The sequence below is a fragment of the Bos indicus genome, chromosome 8 (assembly GCF_029378745.1).
Source record: "Bos indicus isolate NIAB-ARS_2022 breed Sahiwal x Tharparkar chromosome 8, NIAB-ARS_B.indTharparkar_mat_pri_1.0, whole genome shotgun sequence".
In the NCBI taxonomy this organism is placed as follows: Eukaryota; Metazoa; Chordata; class Mammalia; order Artiodactyla; family Bovidae; genus Bos; species Bos indicus.
In genome coordinates this window covers 100,358,535-100,381,440 of record NC_091767.1, presented here as the reverse complement: position 1 = coordinate 100,381,440, position 22,906 = coordinate 100,358,535, and the positions used below count along the sequence as shown (strand labels likewise).

At 37.6% G+C, this 22,906-nt stretch overlaps 1 protein-coding gene across 4 annotated transcripts in view; it reads left to right on the top strand.

Moving 5' to 3' along the window:
* The window catches only part of LPAR1 (lysophosphatidic acid receptor 1), a 163,904-nt gene that overhangs the window by 46,896 nt on the left and 94,102 nt on the right, over positions 1-22,906 (top strand). The window contains exon 1 of one of the 4 annotated variants that reach the window (XM_019966712.2): positions 15,218-15,323. The exons of the other annotated variants lie outside the window; for them this stretch is intronic. The gene's annotated coding sequence lies outside the window, so the exon portion shown is untranslated. Of the gene's footprint in view, positions 1-15,217; positions 15,324-22,906 lie in introns of those variants that run through there. 4 annotated transcript variants of the gene reach the window in all.

Genomic DNA, 22,906 nt, shown 5'->3' with positions numbered 1-22,906 from the left:
AGGCAAGAGTACTGCAACGGGTTGTCATTTCTTCCTCCAGGGGATCTTCCCAACCCAGGGATCGAACACAAGTCTCCTGCATTGCAGGCAGATTCTTCACCACTGTGCCACCTGGGAAGCCCATATGACAACCGTATTAATTCTTCTGATCCATGAGCACAGGATATCCTTCCATTTATTTGTGTCTTCTGTTTTTCTCATCCGTGTCTTGTAATTTTCAGTGTATAGATCTTTCACTTCCTTTGTTAAATTTACTCCTAAGAATTTTACTGTTTTAAATGCTCTTTAAATGGACTTTTCTTTATTTTTCATATATTCATTTTTAGAGTATAGAAACAACAACTGATTTTTGTATGTTGATTTTTATATACTGCAATTTTACTAAATTAGTTTATTACACCTAGAAGTTTTTTGATGGAGTCTTTAGGATTTTCTTTATATAAGAGCATATCATCTGCAAACAGAGACATCTTTATTGCTTTCTTTTGATTTGAATGTCTTTTATTTTTATTGTGTAATTGCTCTGGTTAGGACTTACATGTCTGTGTTGAAAAGAGGTGGTAAGAGTGGGCATTCTTGTCTTGTTCCTGATCTTGGTGGGAAAATTTTTATCTTTTTTTTTACCAGTGAGTATGATGTTAGCTGTCAGTTTATCATGCATACCTTTTATTATGTTGAGATCTGTTCCTGCTCTACTCAGATTTGAGTTTTTGTTTTTAATCATGGGTGTATGTTAAATTTTGTCAAATGCTTTTTTTGCATGTATTGAGAGGGTCATATGATTTTTAGCCATTATTTTGTTAATAAAGGTATATTGTGCTAATAGATTTTGCATTATATTGACCCACTCTTTTATCTTAGAAATAAATCCCATTTGATCATGGCATCTGATTCTTCTGCATTGCAGGCAGATTCTTTACCCACTGAGCTATCGGGAAAGCCAGAAACTAAGTAAACTATGGAATATTTGCCTTTGCTTTGAAATGAGCTTCCTGTTTGGAGAACCTTTCCCGTATCTTGGTCAGTGTTTCTATGTTTCCTCCAGTTGATGGATGTATTACAATCATCAGTTGCCTGGCCGTGAAAGAGTTAATGTTTCCTAGTACCAGGCACTGACATAGGCAGTGGGGGAAGTCTGGCTCATTTTGTTTCAAAATACACCGTACCTCAAATAAGTACAAACAGCTGCAATTATGGGACTGAGGCCAAAAGAAATCCGTGTGGTGTTCTGAACTCCAACTGAGAGGAGTTCATGTAACATGGATCTGAGATTAGGCTCCAAAACAAAACCATCAGGCCCCAGCAGGAGAAGTGTCCTTACTTGTCATCCTGGTCACCTCTGTAGCCATCACCCAAAGAAACTGGTGTGGTTTGAGGTGACCTTTTGTTTCCCTCTGGACCCGCTTCTCTGCGGCAGGGTGAATTCTACATTCAGTTTCTTGGAACCCACAACTACAGTAGTGTAAGATGGCGACACCTTGGAACACGAAGGATTTATAGATGTGTTGTCTGCTTATTTTATTTCCGTGACTTGGCTTAAAACAGCAGTCACACTAAGTCTGGTCATGTAGCACAGTCCTTTTCAAGCCTCAGGAAATTCTTGGTCAGGTAGAGACTGCTGCCACTGAGTCTGTTTGGTTGTTTCTTCATCTCCCAAGATTTTTTAGGTAGTAACAGTTTAGCAAAGCCTTTTTTTTTTTTCCTGATCCCGTTCATAATCGGAATTCACGTTCTAATGCCTTATCTTTTCTTTGGAGTGGCCATATGATCCCTTCACACTAGTTAGGAGCTTTCTGTGTGACACTCTTCACCCTCCACATATTTGGATTTCCCTATGATTTTTTTCTGGACATTCAGGACAGCATCGTTCAGGCTGATGGTTAGATGGTTAGAAGTCTAATTTAAAGTGTGCCTCACAGCTGTTTTTAGGTCTCCAGTTGGTTTTTAGGTCATATCTCAAGCAGAGGGACTTGTGGCTACTTGTGGTTTTATCATCTTCTCACAGCTTATAAAAAGACTTCTTTTCCTTTTCATATTCTGCTGCATTTGAGATAAACAGCTTCAGTGATAATTTAGAAAGATACCCTGTGTTACATTTGAAAACTCGTTCATAAAAGGAAAACAAGAGTTCGAATACCATTCATGTGAAAGTTAGGGAGGAACCCCCTATTTTTGTTGTTTATTTGTTATCATGGTTACTGAATTATTGTGAACAGAGAAGAGTCATTTGATTCCTCTTGCTTCACATTCCTGATTTCATCCACAGGGTAATAGTGTTTCAAGTGTTACTCACAGCATTGTTATATTAATGAACGAGGCCAGCCTTGCCTTCTCTCTCAAAATGTGAATTCTCAGGAAAACTTATAGTCTTCTCATTTTCTTAGCCCAGCGGGGAATAACTCATCGTGCAGCACAATACTAGTTTCCTTTAGATTTCCCTGTATTGGCTACTGTTTTAAAAAGTTATTGCCAAGAGGGACTTCACTGAAGAAAAGTGATGTTCTATTATAGCAAGAAAGGAAATGAGATGAAGTACCTCATTTTTCCCCCATCGTGAAGTAGATACTAAGGTTGTATTCAACAGGTTTGATTTTTTTCACCCTTAAAACTTTGAGTAGGATGTATAAGTCTAGACTTAGGATGTATGCTGATTAAAAAAAACACAAAAACCTGTTAATCTCTGATTTAATTAGAAGTTAGTGAAGGAAAGGAGATTTCTTATTTGGCTCTTGAACTCTGAAAATAAACAAAACTTTCATATTTTGAATAACACATTGTGGGCCAAACAACATCTGGAAGAGATTATTCTCACTAGCTGGCAGAAGGAATTTCATAATCCATCGTCTTCAAAGAGCATGGTACCTTGTCACATTTTCCCTGTATCCTGGAAACAGAAGACATTCTTAGGGCCACTTTTGTGGGGGATCTGCCCTTTCTTTGTTTTGCATCGAATGTAAGTGTGTCTTTCTAATTCTGTATAATATTTCTTTAGCTTTTGGAAATACAGCAAAACTTGGTGGGATGACTCTGCCTGCACTGTTTATTGTGGTCCAGACTTCTCCTTTTTCAAAAGACCTATTTGACTTTTGGCAGTATGCCTCTTATACTCTGCCGTTTGTCTGAGACGTCTCTTCCTGTCTTCTCTAAAATCAGGCACATGTGTGTCTGGAATAGTCATGTAATTTGTAACAGTAACTTCTAACCAGATTAAAAAAAAAGTTTTTAAATTCAGTTTCTTCTTGCGCATGCCTAGTCTTACGGTTAGTAGTGACACATGAATACTCTCTTTCAATTAAACACATTTTATTTTAGATCATGGGGCTTTTCCGCCTCCTCCCCCTGCTCCTCCCTTCCTCCTTCCTTCTCTCTCAAACTTACAGAAAAGTGGCAACTGCAGTACAAAAATGCAAAGAACCTTTTATCTTGACAAGTCCATTAGGAATGAATTACTGACATGATGTTCTAACATCCTCCAGTACTTTATAATGTATTTCCTAAAAACAAGGACATTCTTTCACATAGTCACAAAACAATCATTTGATTTTGGAAATTAACATCATTACTGTTCAGTTCAGTTCAGTTGCTCAGTCGTGTCCAACTCTTTGCGACCTCATGAATCGCAGCACGCCAGGCCTCCCTGTCCATCACCAACTCCCGGAGTTCACTCAGACTCACGTCCATCGAGTCAGTGATGCCATCCAGCCATCTCATCCTCTGTCGTCCCCTTCTCCTCCTGCCCCCAATCCCTCCCAGCATCAGAGTCTTTCCCAGTGAGTCAACTCTTCGCATGAGGTGGCCAAAGTACTGGAGTTTCAGCTTTAACATCATTCCTTCCAAGGAACACCCAGGACTGATCTCCTTTAGAATGGACTGGTTGGATCTCCTTGCAGTCCAAGGGACTCTCAAGAATCTTCTCCAACACCACAGTTCAAAAGCATCAATTCTTCGGCGCTCAGCCTTCTTCACAGTCCAACTCTCACATCCATATATGACCACAGGAAAAACCATAGCCTTGACTAGATGGTCCTTTGTTGGCAAAGTAATGTCTCTGCTTTTGAATATGCTATCTAGGTTGGTCATAACTTTTCTTCCAAGGAGTAAGCATTTTTAATTTCATGGCTGTGGTCACCATTTACTATCAGCTAATTTTCAAATCCATTGAAGTTTTCCCCAGTTGTATAAGTTGTCTCCCCTTACCAGTGAAGGATCCAGTTCAGAATCTTGCGTTGTATTACCTGGTCATGTCTCTTGTTAGTCTCCTTTTAGCATGGGACTGTTTCTTAGTTTCTTTTCTTTTATGACCTTGATCTTTTAAAAAGATTATAGGATGGTTATTTTGTAGAATGTTCCTCAATTTGGATTTGACCATCCACCCCCTTTTTAAAAAAAAATTAAACTCAGAGTTTGAAACTTTGTCAGGAATATCACAAGAGTGGTGCTCTGTTCTTCTCATTGCGTCCTATCAGCTGGCACACACCGTGTTGTTCAGTCACTAAGCTGTGTCGGATTCTTTGCGACCTCATGGACGAGCACACCAGGCTTCCCTGTCCTTCACTGTCTCCCAGAGTTTGTTCAAACTTATATCCGTTGAGTTGGTGATGCCATCTAGCCGTCTCTTCCTCTTCTGCCCCCTTCTCCTTTTGTCTTCAATCTTTCCCACCGTCAGGGTCTTTTCTAATGAGTTGGCTCTTTGTTTCAGGTGACCAAAGTATTAGAGCTTCAGCATCAGTCCTTCCAATGAATATTCAGGGTTGATTTCCTTTAGGATTGACCGGTTTGATCTCCTTGCAGTCCAAGGGACTCTCAAGAGTCTTCTTCAGCACCACAGTTTGAAACATCAATTCTTTGGCACTCAGCTTTCTTTATGGTCCAACTCTCACATCCATACATGGCTACTGGAAAAGCCATAGCTTTGACTATATGGACCTTCATCAGCAAAGTGATGTCTGTGCTTTTTAATACACTGTCTAGGTTTATCATAGCTTTTCTTCCGAGGAGCCAGCATCTTCTAATTCCATGGCTGCAGTCACTGTCTGCAGTGATGTTAGTATTTGTCCCAGTTTCTGGTGATGCTTACTTTGATCATTTGATAAAGATAGTGTCTTCTAGATTTCTTCACTGTAAAGTTACTGTTTTTCCTTTGTAAGTATTAAGAATTTTGTGGGAAAGCATTTGGGTCTATGTAAATATCCTATTTCTTATCAAACTTTTATTAGTTAATTTGTATTATAATGAACTCATAAATTCCTGTTTTATTCAAAGGGTTATAAATCTGTTCTGACATTCATTCTGAAGCTCAAAAATGTCCACTTTAGGCCAAGAAGGAACCCTTCAATCTAATTTTCTTTTTTTAACATATCTTCATAATTCTTTGAGTGCTATCTGTATTTCTGGCACAAGAACATGTTCCAAGTCATCATGTACTTCCCTGACCTCCAGCCCTGGACTCAAGCATTTCTCCCAAGAGCCTGGCTCCTTTCAGTAAAGAATGGTATTTAGAAACCAAGATCTAAGTCCTGGCACACTCATTGTTTTTGGGGTGTCACAGCTCCAAATTCTCTGACTTGCATGCACACACATGTTACACCTCACTACACATACTCTTAAACTTCTGATTTTATTTCTATAGCTCCTGAAAACCATGAGTCTGTACCTCTGTCCTCTCCTCTCCTGGACGCTCTCTTATATTTTAGGCTCTGACAGGTGCTCTCAGCTGCCTTCCCAGGACCTCCTCCTCACCTCCTTTAGTCTCTGACACTGCACTGGGTTGCTCTTGAGTTGTTACTGATATATGTATACATTATAGTTGGTGCTCAGATTTTCTTATAGTGCAGTGTTTTCCCTCCAAGGAAAATATTCTTTAAAAATTGTATTTTGGAAATCTATAACGTGGCATTTTCCTTATTATTATAAGACATAGACTTTATATTAATAATTTTATTGAGGACATACATGAATTGTACATATTTAAAATGTATAGCTTGATTTGTTTTGATGTGCGTAATACCCTTGAAATAATCATCACAATCAAAAGAATGAACAAACCTATCACCCCTCAAATTTTCTCCTTCCCTTTGAAGTCCTTCCTTCTGTTGTCTTACCCTCCCTTCCTATTCTCCCAACTATTACTGGTCTGCTTTTGGTCACTATAGACTAGTTTTCTTTTTCTATAGTTTTATATAACTGGAATCATATAGTAAATGCTGAATTTTGTTTGGCTTCTCTGAGTCAGTATAGTTATTTTGAGTTGATATATATGTTATTATGTCTATGACTAGTTCATTTGTTTTAATTGCTGAGTAGTAATTCCATTGTATGGACATTATAGCAATTTGTTTATCTATTTGTGAATTGATATTTGAGCTGTTTCCAGTTTTTGTCTATTAAAGATAAAGCTACTATAAACATTTGTGCTCAAGTCTTTGTGTTGATATGCTTTCTTTACTCTTGAGTATGTACCTAGGAGTGAAATGTCTAGATTGGATAGTAAGTGCATATTTAATTTTAAAAAATGGTCTAATCGTTTTCCAGATTGATCCTATCTTCTGTTCCCACAGCAGTGTGTGAGAGTTACAGTTGATTCATATTCTCACCAACACTTGGTATGGTCAGTCTTTTTAATTTTGGTTATTCTGTTAATATCTAGTGGTATTTTATTGTGGTTTTAATTTGGGTTTTCACAGTTGCTCTTCTGTGCTTATTTGCTATCTGTATATTATTTTCCATGAAGTGTCTAGATCTTTTGCCTAGTTTAAAAAGTGAGTGGTTTCTTCCTGAACTTAGAAATTTTAAAAATACATTTTGGATACAAGTCTTAGATATGATTTTAAAGTTTTTTTTTTTTTTTACCAAGTTTGTGGCTTTTTAAATTTACTTAGTGTCCTTTGAAGAGCAGAAGAGCTTTTGATGAAGACTTGTGTTTCAGTTTGTTCTTTTATGGGTCATACTTTTGATATCTTACCTAGGAAAACTGGGCCTGATCCAACTCCACAGAGATTTTCTCTTTTGTTTTCCTCTAGCAGTTTTATAGTTCTAAGTTTTACATTTAGGTCTTTGAGCCATTTAAGTTGATTTTCATACGTGGTTTGAAATGTGAATCAGAAGTTGTTTTTTGTGTTATTTTGCATTCAGATATCCAGTAGTTCAGCACAATTTATTGGAAAGGCTCTTCTTTCTCCACTATGTCGCCTATTTACCTTTCTGAAAACTTTCTTATTTAAGTATAGATCTACTTTCTGTTATATTTCATTAATCTATTTACCTTTCTTTAGGCCCATACCACACTGTCTTTATTCTTTAAAAAATATATTTGTTGCATTAAGTCTTACTTGCAGCATGCAGGATCTTCATTTTTCCATGTGGGATCTTTTCTTGCAGTGCTCAGACTCTCTAGTTGTGCCAGGCAGGCTCCAGAGTGTGCAGGCTTCAGTAGCTGTGGCCTGTGGGCTGTCTGCTGTGTCACGTGGGCTCAAGAGCTCACGGGCTCAGAAGTTGCTGTGTGTAGGCTTAGCTGCACAGCACATGGGATCTTAGTTCCTTTCCCAGGGATGGAACCCCATCCCCTGCATTGCAAGGTGGATTCTTAACCACTGGACTACCAAGGAAGTCCCCATTCTATCTTTTTCCTTTATATCCTTTAATGTGTATGGGGTCAGTAGTGACCACCCCTCTTTTTGTTTCTGCCATTAGTAATTTGTGTTATCTTTTTTCCCTAACAATTGTATTGATTTTCTCAAAGAAATAGCTTTTGGGTTTATTGCTGTTACTAATGGGCTTCTCAGGTGGCCCAGTATTAAAGAATCTGCCTGCTGATGCAGGAGACACAGGAGATGTGAGTTTGATCCCTGGGTCGGGAAGATCCTCTGGATTAGGATATGGCAACCCACACCAGTATTCTTGCCTGGAAAATTCCATGGATAGAGGAGCCTGGAAGGCTACAGTCCATGGGGTCACAAAGAGTCAGATGCAGTTGAGCACACACACACTGTTATATTATTATCTGATTTATTCATTGTTTCCTCTTTTTCTGCTTACTTTGGGTTTAATTAGATCACCTTTTTCCGGCTTCTGATGGTCATTTGTCAGACGTTTTTTCTACTAAGAGTGTTTAATGCTGTAAGTTTCCTCAAGTACTGCTTTAGAGGCACCCCGCGAGAACTGATGCTTTGTTTTTGTCTTCATTCAATTCAAAACATTCAAAATATTAATTCAGTTCAAAGCACTTTCAAATTTCCCCCTTCAGTTTCCTTATTGCATAAGGTATTTAAAGAGATGATAGTTGTTCAGCATTTGGTAATCTTCCAAAGATCTTTCTGTTACTGATTTTTAATTTAATTCAGTTATGGTCAGAGACCATACTTTGTATGACTTGAATCCTTTTAAATTTATTGAGACTTGTTTTATGGCCCAGGATAGGGTCTGTCTTGGTACCAGTTCATTTTGCATTTGAGGAAAATGTGTATTCTGCTGGTAATCAATAAAGTGTTCTAAAAATGTCAATCAGAATCAAGTTGATAATTATGTTGTTTAAGTTCTTGTTATCCTTATTGGTTTTCTGTTTTATCAATTAATTATAGAGGGGTATTGAAATTTTGGCTATGATTTCAGATTTGTTTGTTGCTCTTATCATCAGTTTTTACTCCATATCATTGGAAGTTCCCTTAGTGTATGTACGTGTGTGTGTGTTAGTTGCTCAGTCATGTCTGACTCTGCGACCACATGGACTGTAGCCTGCCAAGTTCCTCTGTCCATGGGATTCTCCAGGCAAGAATACTGGAGTGGGTTGCCAGTTCCTTCTCCACTTTATTAGATGTATAAACTTTAATTATTATTGTGTCATCTTGATGAATTGACCCCTTATCAGTAGTAAATGGCTTTCTTTGTTCTTGGCAATATATTTTGCTCTAAAATCTACTCTGCCAGATATTAGTATAGGCACTCCAGTTTCATTTTTAGTGTCATCTTGACACATCTTTTTCCTTTTCCTGTTAAACTACTTGTGTCTTCATATTTAAAGTATGGTTCATGTGGGAAATGTATAGGAGTTGACTCTTGCTTTTTTATCCAGCCTGACAACCTCTGCCATTTCATTGATGGTGTTTAGACCTCTTCCTCTGTGTGTGTGTGTGTGTGTGTGTGTGTATTTTGTTATGGTTATGTTTAAGTACATCATCTTGCTCATCTGATGATGTTTGCTTATTTATCCTGTCTATTCTTTGTTTCTCTTTCTCTCTTTTTGCATTTGGTGGTTTTTGTAACTTTATGTCTTCTTTGGCGTATTAGCTATAATTCCTTGTTTTATTTTTAGTGGTTGATTTCAGCATTTGTAATAGGCTTTCAGTTATATTTATTTAATTAAGTTGATTATATTAAATGATACTTTTATGTGATATTATCCTTCTCTCTAGTATAAAAATCTTACATTATGTTTTCTTTTCTGCCTCCTAACTTTTCTAAAATTTTATTTCTATAATAAATCCCATCATTATTACTTTTGTCAGGTATCTTTTTAGTAGCTTTGTGGATATAATTCACATATAATTCAGCTATTTAAGAAATATAGTTCAATTTTTTTTTTTTAAATATATTCAGTGTTGTGGAATTGTTACCACAATGTTAGAAAATTTTCTCCATCCGTAAAGGAAACCCCACATCTATTACCAGTCATTCCCTATTTGTTGTTGTTCAGCTGCTAAGTCGTGTCCGAGTCTTTGCAACCCCATGGGCTGCAGCATGCCAAACCCCCAGAGTTTGCTCAAGTTCATGTCCATTGAGTCAGTGATGCTATCCAGTCATCTCATCCTCTGCTACCCTCTTCTCCTTCTGCCTTTAGTCTTTCCCAGCCTCAGAGTTGGTTCTTTGCACCCGGTGAGTTGGCTCTTCGCACCAGGGGCCAAAGTATTGGAGCTTCAGCTTTAACATCAGTCCTTCCAGTGAATGAATATTCAGGGCTGGTTTCCTTTAGGTTGACTGGTTTGATCTCCTTGCGGTCCAAGGGACTTTCAAGAGTTTTCTCCAGCACCACAATTCAAAAGCATCATTCTGTATTTATCCTTTTCCAAACCCCTGGGAAACACCAATCTACTCTTCTGTCTCAGAGATTTGCCTATCCTGAACATTTCATATAAATGGAGTCATAGTATTAGGCCTTGTATGGCTGGCTTCTTTCACATAGGATAATGTTTTTTAAGGTTGATGCATGCTATGATAGCATTTATTATCATTTTTTCCCCTTGTGCATTAAGATTCTATTGTTTGGATGTATAATAAGTCCCCTACATGTGAACGATCTTCATTTTGAGAGCATGTTCATATGTCCAATTTGTAAGTCCAACAAAATTAGTCTAGTAACCCAACTAACACAATTGACTATATAATACTGTACTGTAATAAGTTTATAACACTTTTCACACAAATAAAACATAAAAAAACAAAATAAAATATTTTAAATCTTACAGTGCAGTAGTACCTTGGAAAGTACAGAAGTACAGTAGTTCATGACAAACACATGAGCTGACTTACATGATTATACATGCGAATGAATGCATGTTCTCATCTTTGACAGTTCACAGCTTGAAGATTCATGTGTAGGGGACTTACTGTAGGATATTTATTTTTTAGTCTGTTTATCAGTCGATAGACATTTGGGTTGTTTTCATTTTTTTACTATTATGGATAATGTTTCTAGGAACATTCTTCTATAAGCTTTTGTATTGATACATATTTTCACTTCCCTTGGGTATACACCTAGGACTGTACTGGCATGGTAACACTGTTTAATGTTCTGAAGGACTACCAGGCCGTTTTCCACAGTGGCTCTACCGTTTTACACTGCCACCAGCAATGTTCGAGGGTTCTAGTTTCTCCATATCCTCACCAATTCTTATTATTTATCTGTTATTTTGATGATAGCTTTCCTAGTGAGTTTGAAGTGGTATCTCATTGTGAATTTGCTTCCCCCCCCCCCGCCCCCACCGCAGTGGCTAATGCTGTTGAGTATCTTTTTATATACTTACCAGCCATTTATGTATTTCCTTTGGGAAATGTCTATTCCGATTTTTTTCTCCTTTTAAAATTGGCTTGTGTCTTTATTATTGAGTTGTAAAAGTTCTTTATATACTCTGTATACAAGTCCTTTATCAGATATGTTTTGTAGCTATTTCTCTCATTTTTTGAGTTATTTTCAATTATAATTTAAAGAGATATAAGAAAACTGTCTTTTATATTTATCCATTTAATTACTAGTTTCGGTGTTCTCTATTTCTTTGTGAAAATTCATCTGTCCTTGTGATATAAGTTTCCTCTGTCTGATAGAATTTCTTTCTAACATTTCTTATAGTCCATGGTCTGCTTACCGTGAATCCTTTCATCTGTTTTGTTTTAAAATGTTTTTGCTTTATTCTCCTTTTTGAAAAACATTTTCCATGGACAGAGACTTTTATATTGATAGGGTTATTTTTTTCAGGACTTTAAAGATGTTGGCCACTGTCTTCTTGCTTGCCATATTTCTGATGAAAAATCTGCTGTCCTCCTTATCCTAATTCCTCTCTGTGCCACATGTCTTTTTTTATCTGGTGGCTTTAAAGATTTTCTTGTTATCATTATGTTTGATAAATTTGATTAAGTGTGCCTGTATGCGTTTTCTTTGTTTTTTATGTTCATAGTTTATTAAACTTGTTGAATATGTAAGTTTGTAGTTTTCATTCAAGTTTGGAACTTTTTGGCCTTTGTTTTTCAGATATCCTTCTCTTTCCTTTAAAAGTGTTAGTCACTCAGCCATGTTCCACTCTTTGTGACCCCGTGCACTGCAGCCCAGCAGGCTCCTCTATCCATGGGATTTCCCAGGCAAGAGTACTGGAGGGGATTGCCATTCGACCCAGGGATCGAACCCAGGTCTGCCTCATTGCAGGCAGACTCTATCATCTGAGCCACCAGGGAAGCCCTCTCTCCTTCCTTTGGGAGCTCCAGCTACATGTATAGTGGTCTGTTTGAAATTTTCCCACAACTCACTGATGTTCTTTTAATTTTTCTTACTCTCTTGTTTTTCTCTCAGTGTTTCATTTTGGATCGTGTCTATTTCTCTCACTTTGCTAATCCTTTCTTCTGCAATGCCAGATTTTTGTTAATCCCATCCAGTATATTTCTCATTTTATGCATTGTATTTTTCATCTCTAAAAATTTGATTTTGGTCTCTTTAATAATCCTTTATGTCTCTACTTTTTTTAATATTTGGAATATAGTTGTAATAACTGTTTTAATCTACTTATCTGTTAATTCTCACATCTATTTCCGTTTTGTTTCTGTTTCAGTTGTGAAACTATTTTCTCCTTGTGTTGTTCATATTTTCCTACTTCGCTGCATGACTAGTAATTACTGATTGGATGCCAGACTATGTGAATTTTACCTTGTTGGGTGCTAGATATTCTCAGGCTTTGTTCTGGGTCATAGTTAATTACTTGGAAAGAATTTGGTCTTTTTAGGTCTTGCTTTTAAAATTTGTTAGGTGGGATCAACTCAGTGTTTAGTTCTAGGACTGATTATTCCTCATTACTGGGGCAAGATGTTTCTGAGTGCTCTAGCCAAGGTTCTGTGAATTATGAGGTTGTCCAGTCTTGCTAGTGGAAACAGAGACTGTTCTAACAGATATCACTCCAGTCTCTTCACAGATTCCTGTGTGCTTCTCTGATCTGTTCTCTGGTGAGTACTCAAGGCAGGGGATGGCAGGGCTGCAGATCTCTGGGGTTTTTTTTCTGGTTCTCTTCTCTATGGTATTCTGTTCTGGTAACTCTAGCTGCTTAGAGCTGCTTGTGTTCCCAGATATGCTTCTTTAACTCAGTAAGTTCTCTGGGTTCCACCTGGATTTCCCTTGTATGGTGGCTGGCCACTCTTGAGGCAGGAAGCCAGGTCAATCATGAAGTGAAAGTGAAAGTCGTGCAGTGTGTCAGACTCTTTGCGACCCCATGGACTACACAGTTCATGGAATTCTCCAGGCCATAATCCTGAAGTGGGTAGCCTTTACCTTTTCCAAGGGATCTTCCCAATCCAGGGATTGAACCCAGGCCTCCCACATTGCAGGCGGATTCTTTGCAGCTGAGCCATAAGGGAAGCCCAAGAATACTGGAGTGGGTCGCTTGTTGTTTCTCCAGCGGATTTTCCCGACCCAGGAATCGAACTGGGGTCTCCTGCATTGCAGGTGGATTCTTTACCAACTGAGCTATCAGGGAAGTTTGGGTCAATCATAGTGCTTACCTGTTCTTTTCCTACTTCTGACGTGTTCAGTATTTTGTATATTTTATTATTTTTCTTTTTTAAGACAGGCAGTCATCTGGTCTTAGCCCTGTATATTATTTTTCTGTAGAAAATTAAAGTATCCACAGTACCTCAGGATACATATATATATATATATATATGTGTGTGTGTGTGTGTATATATATATATATATATATATATATATATATAAAACCTTACTGTGTAGATATGTTTCCCAAATGGGATAAATATATAGATACCTAATTTAAATACAATTTAATTTTTATTGGGTATATAAATTGAATTGCATGGGAACATAATTTTAATAATTCAGTTGGCAAGCACTGTATTATTCATTGCTAAAGTTTTCTAGTCTTATATGCTATTGTATTAAGCCCTCTTGTAGTAAAATCTTCATCCTTCATGAACTCTTTCCACAGTATAAATTTATAGTTGTAGAGTTACATAGTCTCTGATCCAGTGTACTTTTTAGAATCTTGATGCAAGCCACACAAACACATGCGCTCATCCATATTGTATTCCAGAAAGATTGTATAGTTTGTCTACACCAGAAATAAATGTGTCTGTTCTCTTACACTGTGGGAAACACATCAGAAAACTATCTTCCAGGCATACCTTTTTTATGTTGAGGTGCAGTTGTAGTTTTAAAAATTTAAATTTATTTTATTGAAGTAGAGTTGATTTATAATGTTAGTTTCCACTATACAGCAAAGTGATTCAGATATATAGAGATTGGTGTTTTCTTTTTCATATTCTTTTCTATTATGGTTTGTTACAGGATAGTGAAAATAGTTCCCTGTGCTATACACTAGGATTGTGTTGTTTATCCATTCTATATATAATAGTTTGCATTTGCTAACCCCAACCTCGCAATCCATCTTTTCCCGCTGCCCCTGTTCCCTCCGAGCAACCACAAATATGAGCAACCATAAATATGAGGTACATAGAGTGAGTTTTAAATCACTCTTCAGGCACTCCGAATTTATTTTGACTTATTTTCTGAAAAGTATTTGAAGTTTAAGCTACTGGAAACCTTAAGTAATGGAAGATGCCTCTGTCCACAGAATCCTTTGCTGTTATTCTGGGCTGAATGCTTTTCTTATCACAGCTGCAGACTTCTATATTTTGGCCAGCTATTTTGACCATATGCCTCCACCCCCATTTGCTTTCCCTTTTTCCTTCTTTCCCTTTCCCTCACACCCTTCTATTCTAAGTAATTTGGGAATTACTTCTGATTTTAGAAACATGCATTTGCTCTTAGAAGAAAATATCCCTCAAGCCTCCTCCATTGGCTCTGGTTGGAAGAATCTAGCTCATCCTGAGGGTTGATTATAAAGTTGTAATCTCTTTGTCCTGAAACCTGTGGACTGCAGACATTCCAACATAGCTCAGAGGCTCTCTCCATAAACATCCCTCAATAGAAATGTACCCACCCTATCTGTGCTTCAGGATATTTACTTTCTTGGGTGGAACTCTTGATTGCCTAAAGTCTTTGCAGGCTCTGGGTCCCTATGCAAAAGGCTGGGTCAAGGCATGCAGATAACAAGGAGTTTGGGAGTTTGGACATTGTGGCCTTGGGTAGTGGAAAGAAAAAGGGTGGTTGTAAGTCTGTTTCTTATTCAAAGAGTAATTCTTTTCATTGCCCTTTCAAGAGGATTTTTTAGATCTTTTAGTTGACTTCTCTTCCTTTGCTCTCATCCCTTTCTTTTTGCTCTCTCCCTTTAGATTTAGCATGCTCATGAGTTTCTTTCTTTTTTTTTTTTAACTTATAGGATACGTTTCTTTTGGCCAGTTTCTGACCCATTATTCCTAAACTTCAGGTCACCCCCGTTTTCTAAATAATATCGCACAAACTAGCTTGGCATGTAAACAGAGTTTGACTAATTCATCCTTGACCCTAGTAGTGAAGACCATTGTAAGACTTTTTTCAAAAATTGTGTTTTTACAGTTCCTGGTTATTTGGACAAGTTTCAGGATAGCATCTCTCCCCAGCAGGAGCACTTTCCAAAAGGGAAAACTATACACCTGTCAATACAGTCTTTGAAATCAGAACTGTGAGTTTATTTAAATATTTTCTGGCCAGTTCTTTAATCTGTAGAGTCTTGAGCTCTGTCAGAGTACACATATAACAGTGCGGTTGTGGTGCTTGGGTTTCTTTTGTGCGGGTTGCGTGAGCACGATGGGCTAGCTGTATTCCTGCGTTTGAACACATTAGCCAATTGCCATGTAGAAAGAATGGTAGACTTTTAGGCCAAATGTAAGTTTGATTGAAAAGCTGGAAAAGCAAATGGAAAAACTGATCCTATCAGTTTTGTGAAAAAGGAAAGATTTAAGAACATGAAATATATATGAAATATATTGTCTTCAGTGTGTAAACTGAGGGCTTCCCTGGTGGCTCAGTGGTAAAGAACCTGCGTGCAATGCAGGAGATGCAGGTTCGAGTCTTGGATCGGGAAAATCCCCTGGAGAAGGAAATGGCACCCCACTCCAGTATTCTCGCCTGGGAAATCCCATGGACGGGGAGCCTGGCAGTCCGTGGGGTCACAGAGAGAGTCAGACACGACTTAATGACCAAACAACACAGTGTAGTATTGTATGACTCTCAAAATGTGAAGAATGTTTTCCTTTTTCTTGTGATTTCCTGGAGTTTTTAATATTAGTTCATCACATTTATATGCATTTCAGTTGGACAGTTTCTTTTAATAGTTATAATAGCTACATTTTTTGGTCAGCATTATTATCACAGATATTCCTTGTTTCCATGGAATATCTTACCATGTAATCTCATCAATATTCCATGATAAGAAGCTCATGCTGAAGCTCTCCTGAGCACATTATTTTGATTTATCACCTGTATTATGTCATCTGTGGAAATTTCAGGGTGTAATATATCCTAATTTCATTTAATACAAGTGCCTTGTGTTTGCTATTGCAGATAAATGATGCCATGGCTGAATGTATAGTTTGAGTCATTCTACATTTTTGACAAAATGAAATATTGCTTCTCTGTCTTGTCAGCTGTTGTGGCCAAGTTGATGACTGTGTCCAGCCTAAGTTTTTCCCTTTGTGATTTTGATTTTCTCCCCATTTTGTTTTTTCATGGGAATTCTTTTAACTCTTGAAGTTTATTTATTTAACAAACCTGCATTTCAGTTGTAGATCATGCACTTCATATTTTTCCTGAAATGAGCTCTTTCTTTTAATTGTTGTAACATATAAATGACATATAATTTACATTTTCAAGTTCAGTAGAGCTAAGTATATTTACATTGTTGTGGAACAGATCTTCAGAACTCTCTCTGTCTTACAAAACTGAAACTCTCTGCCAATTAAAAAACAACTCCTCATCCTCTCCCTCTCCAGCCCCTGGCAACCACTGTTCTACACACTGTCTCTATGAATTTGACTCCTCTAGGTACCTCATATAAGTGGAATCACAAAATATTTGTCTTTTTGTTACAAGCTTTTTTCACTTAGCATATGTCCTCAGGGTTCACCCACGTTGTAATATATGCCAGAATTTCCTTCTTTAAGGCTGAATGATATTCCATTATATGCATTTAAAGTACTGCATTTTGTTTATCCATGTATTTGTCCATGGACACTTGAGTTGCTTTCATCTTTTTCTCTATTATTGTGAATAACACTGCCATGGACATGGGTGTTCAGATATCTCTTTGAGACCCTGCTTTCAATTATTTTGGGTGTATACACCCAGCAGTGGAATTGTGGGCTTAAAAAAATTCTATGTTTAATGTTTTAAGAAGCTGCCATTCTGATTTCTACAGCAGCTCAAGTATTTTGCATTCCCATGAGCAATACGTAAAGGTTCCAATTTCCCCACAGCCTTGCTTATTTTGTTAGCAACAATTCTAATTGACGTGAGGTGTTCTTATCGCATTGTGGTTTTGATTTGCATTTCCCTAACAATTAGTGCTGTTGACTATCTTGTCAGGTGTTTTTTTGACCATTTGAATGTCTCTGGAGAAATGTTTATTTGTCTTATTTTTTAGTTCAGTTGTTTGATTTTCTTCTTGTTGAGTTTCTTTATATATTCTGGATATCAATTCCTTTTTAGGTATATGATTTACAGATATTTTGTCCTGTTCCATGGATTATCCTTTCATTCTCAATTGTGTTTTTTTGCACAGGAGTTTTTAATTTTGATTTAGTGCATTTCATCTTTTTTTCTTTGTGTTCTTTAAGCTTAAGAACTTAACGTCTTTTAGGAAAAGCTTACTTTTCTTGTTAAATAACTTATGTTCTATTTGTTCTTTCTGGATGTATTAATTCTTATTCTATTGAATCTGTATTTTTTATGCTCCACAGCCATAATTTCCAATCATTCTAGTAACTATTATATTAAAGCATGTGTGATTTTTCTCAAACTTGTCTTCCATGGCATCAACTTGGTCTTCTATAGTGACACTTCTGCCTGTTGTAGTTTTAATACATTTTTAGTTTCAACAGTTTTATTTTCTTTTTCTTTTTTGTTTTTATTTTTTTTTAATCAATGTTATAAACAGTCAAATAGCTATATGAGGATTTCTAAGAAAAAGGAGTTCTTTTTTCCCTTCCTGCCTTGTCTCTTGCCCATAACTACCATTTTCAGTTGATTTAGTTGCTTCATTGGGTATTTGCATTATATCACTAAGATTTATCCTTGTACTATTGGATATGTCAGTTTCAAGTATTGATAGAAATTCCTGTGGAAGATGTGTTGCACGCATACTCCCCTCCTGAACCTCTCTATCCTGATACATTAGGTTGTAGATCATGTCAGTTTTCAGTGTTAATGTTATTATGACCTTGATAATATCATTCACAGCTGAGCCATCTAGAACTCTGTGAATCCTTTTCTTCTTCCGTAAATTCTCTTTTAAATTTCATTTTTCTTCTTATGTGTGCTTACTTTTCCATGTGCTGGTTATTCTGTTCTATATGCTTAGGAGTCTTTGTGTTCTTTCAGTCCCAAGCTATCAGTTCTAGAAATCTGTCAACATACTCACAGACAGTTGGTCTGTCCAGCCTACTTTGTCATCTCGCAATGTCCTTTCACAAGCAGGCCAGGAATTCCCTTTAGTTTTCTCCTGAAGTGAACTTTTGTTCCTGTATCTCACGCCTTCATTTGGACTAGTTTCCTCCCTACATTGCGAAGGACATCCTGCAATGAGACTGCAGATTGTAAATCACTTTCTTTATTGTCCATTGTCTTCCAGCTTCTAGGTTGCTATTGAGAAATGCAGACTTTCTGATTCCTAATCCTTTGTCCATGAGCTCCCCCTATCACTTTCTGATCAGTTACAAGAATTTTTAAAAAATCTTTTGTGTTTAAAAAAAAAAATCATGATGATGTGCTTAAAGTGGGCATATTAAAATTGATAGAAGTGGGCATGTTGGTTATCAGTGGACCTTACAAGTCAACAAACTTAGGACTTGTCACTTTAGGAAATGTTTTGATTTTGTTACTTGATCTCCCCGACCCACCCTTACACCGCCCACTCCACTCCATTTCCTTTTTTTTTTTGTTCTTTAATTCTGGAATTGCTTTTGTTTGGCTGTTAGATCTCCTGGACCAGTCCTCCAGCTTTCTCATTCTTAACTGTTCTGTTTTCCTTCAGTTTGTCTTTTGGCTCTGCATTTTGGGGAAGTTTCTTAACTTTATGTTCCAGTCCTTCTCCTGCCTTTCCAGTTACCGGTTTTTAAGTCTCCTGTTTTTGTTTGAATGGGCGCAGCATCTTCTTCCTGATGTTACTGTTGTTAAGATCTTTTCATCTACTCAGATTCCAGAGAAGACTCTTCCAGACTTAGCCTTTAGATACAAGGCTGGTTTCAGATGCTTAAGGTAAATAAATAGATAAATAGAAATAGATAAATACTGAGCAAGACAAGCTATAGCCCTGACCTTCCTCTTGTTCATCTTGCTCATCCAGGTTTGAGGTTAAGAGTTTCTTGTCTAGTTTCTGCTGGACTAGAGAGTATAGAGCTCTCTGAAGAAGGATACATGAAATCTGAAATATTTTCCTCTCTGATCTAACTGGCTCTATTTATGTGTAATTTGGAGGATAAATGTATCCATTCCTGGTTTCAGCATTGATGACTTCTTTCCTCTTTTGGTACTTTATGTTCATCTACTTATTTGGGGAATGGAAGCTTTGAAATCTTTAGTCATGTAAAGTGAAATTGAAGTCGCTTAGTCGTGTCCGACTCTTTGTGACCCCATGGACTATAGCCTACCAGACTCCTCTGTCCATGGGATTTTCCAGGCAATAGTACTGGAGTGGATTGCCATTTCCTTCTCCAGGGGATCTTCCCGACCCAGGGATTGAACCCAGGTCTCCCTCATTGTAGACAGACGCTTTACCCTCTGAGCCACCAGGGAAGTCCTGTAGGCCCCATCCAAAGCTGTGGTTTATCTTCTCTTTCACTAATACCACTTTCTGCTTTTTTATTCTGTTTTCTATTTTATTGACTGCCTTCATTCAGGTCTGTAATTCATAATTTTTTGGTTAATGTTGACTCATGTCTGATCTCATATTTCCTAAAGTTACCTTTTATGTTGTATACCTATTTCTTAAGTAAATGTTTGCTCTGACTCTAGAGTCTTCCTTCTCTTGAGCTGAACAATATTTTTCATTTGCCTGGTGGATATGAATTTTTCTGTGTCTTATCCTTAGAGAGGGAAGTCTGTGTATATTCAGTATCAGGTATTGCCCTGTATTCTTTTAAGGGGCTGAGATGAGTCATTATTTGACTTAAGTCCAGATGAAGGAAAAAGGTTAGATTTATAATAGATAAATTTGCCAAGTTAGAAATTCATCTTCCTATGAGGCCTAGGAAAAGAGCCAGCATCAGCTCCAGAAGTAATCAAAGGAAACAGTTGCCTCAGAACCAGAGACTTTGTTTTAAGGTATTTGGTGTTGCACTCAGTAATTAGAAAGATCATTGTCACTTGGCATGGCTGCCCATATCAGAAGCCAGCTGGTAGTGCTTTTTTCCCACATATTTTCTGGGCCAGTCATTATGGCTACATGTAAATTAGAAGTAAATACAGCCAGAGATTACTTGCTCAGTCAGAGCCAGGAACCCCTTTTAAGGAGCTGAATGTATTTTAAATGTACTCCAATGCTCCATGGCTTAGTTCACTCTAGCCCTCATCCCTCTTAACAGGGAGCATCATTGTGAGTCTGTTGGGGTCTCATTTACTTATTTTCTGTCCATGTAATTATAGTTTCACATGAAAGCAATGTTGAGCTTTAAATGTTCTCCAACCTTCCATGTTGATTCTTGCCAGTATATTTTTCTGAAAGTTTGAGCAACAGGTAGGATCCATCTGTGGCTTCTAGGATTGAGTCAGGATATTTCCTTTTCTTATATTCAGTTGGTTATTTCCTGTTAATCTAGCACAGAACCATGAGCCTATGTGGCTTTCATACTTGTAGATTGTATTTTATTTAAACATTTTTTATAAAATATTTTTTTAATTGAAATATGGTTGATATACAATGTTTCAGTTTCAGGTGTACAACAAAGTGATTCAGTTAGACATACACACATATCTATTTTTTTTTCAGATTCTTTTACCTTGTGAGGTATTACAAAATATTGAGTATAGTTCCCTGTGCCATATAGTAGGTCTTTGTTGACTATATAATGGGTGTGTGTGTGTGTGTGTCAATTTTGAGCTATGGGGAGGGATTTTGAGGTAATTCATAGCCAGTGACTGTCAAATGAATGAATAGGCATGTCAATCGGTGACAAAGCTCGTGTTCTGCTAGTAGCATTAGGTGTGGGTTTGTGGTTTTGAGAAGGATAATAGAGATTAGAAATCATGCCTAGAATGGAACATGGGGACAACTAGGGAGGAAGAGAAGGGAAAAGAGTGATGGCCAAGGGTACCTGGGGTTAATGGAGCCAACTCACACTGCTTTGTGGTTTCCTGTTATCAAGAGCCCAAAGGAAATAGAGAGTTAGGCTGGTTATAAGAACTTCAGGACAGATATCTAAATACTTGGAAGAGTTCAAAGAGGGTTGAGTTGTTTTTTTTTTTTTTTAATTCTGTGCAGCTCTGTAGTTGGCAGTCTGGGGCTCTGAGAAAGCAGGAGATGATATGTCAAAGTAATCTGGCTTACTTGGCCAGAGACTGAATGGCATCATTACTTAGGAGATTGTCTTTGGTGTCATCACATCTCTTTCCCCATGATTTGTACAGTTTTGTAATTAAGTTGAGCAGTACATAGGTTTCATGAATGTAATTTTAAGACGTTGCTTCCCAAGAGAGCTATTTTATACTCTTTGAGGTAGTATTGCTTAGCTCTTACATTTTCAGAGTTAAGTAACCATACCCTATCTTATAAAGGGCTTCTCATAGTGTAAGAACAGGTTCAACATACACTTTTATGAATCTTCTAGTGTTACACACTATTAGCCCAGAAACAAAAATCTCTTCGTCTGAAAAAAGGAAAGGTTCAAACACAAAAGCATCTAAACTCTATATGTCTTCGATGCTTTAGGGGAAGACAGTTAATGTTTTGTCTTGATCTTCTTCTTCAAAAAGGAAACTAACAATCTGTATTGTCTACTGTGTAGCTCAGGGATGTGTCACATAAATCAACACTAGGGGTACATCATTAACATTTTATGTGGATGAGAGCAGGGTTTGGGGAAATAGGTACTCTGCAGGACGTCTGACTTGCATCTTGCTTCCTTCAGAACTTTCTGGAATTTTTGGTTAGAAAATCTCCAGGCTCTTTCTCTTGGTTAACTGTTGTTCACTTGGAAGGTTCATCTGTGGAAAGGCCCCGTGGGGGTCCCGGCTCATGTCTCAGCTCTGTCGTTTCCTGGTTCCTGCCTGGGGCTGACACATAAACCCTTCAAAGCCTCAAGTTTCTTATCTGTGAAATGAGTTGACAATATCTACCTCAAACTGTGCGTGAAATGACTGCACCCTTTCTCAGCATCTTGTTCACTGAATCCCAGTCTCCTACCCTTTCCCCTTTTGCTATCAGCAGTGATGCCATATGGCATTTGTTACACCCATGTCTTTATCCTTTTTCTGACCGTAGGCTGGGTACCCAGCATTCACATTTTGGGCAACTCTTTGTACTCTGAATATGGGGAATATTTTAAGGTCATATTGCTTAATGATGTAACTCAGCAGAAATGATATTGGACCCACATGAATATTTAAGAATAGAATCTGACTTGCCTTCCGTATTTCTTTTTGGTTATCATGCCGTTCATATAATCATAGAACAAGATGGTGTGAACTGTAAATATGCGAGAAGGAAAACAGGGGGAAAAAGTAGGCGTGGCACCAAATGATGCCAGGAATAAGTTCAGTACAAAACAGTGCACCGTGGGGCCCTATAACTTTCCTAGGGTAGGGTCGGCTTTCCGACAGCCCTCACAAAAGAGAGGCCCTCTGTGGATGTGTGCCTTCCTCCTGGGCTATTTATTTAACTTCACAGTGTGATGAACAGCAGGTCTTTCCTCCCTAAAACTGGGACAGAAGAGAACATCACTGTTGTCTCAGGGTAGCTACGGAATTTTGTGTGGATCATTAGACCAAAATGTCTTGGCAGCTTGACTTTGATTTGTTAATAAAAAATAGTCACTGACAGAATGTTAGAGGAGG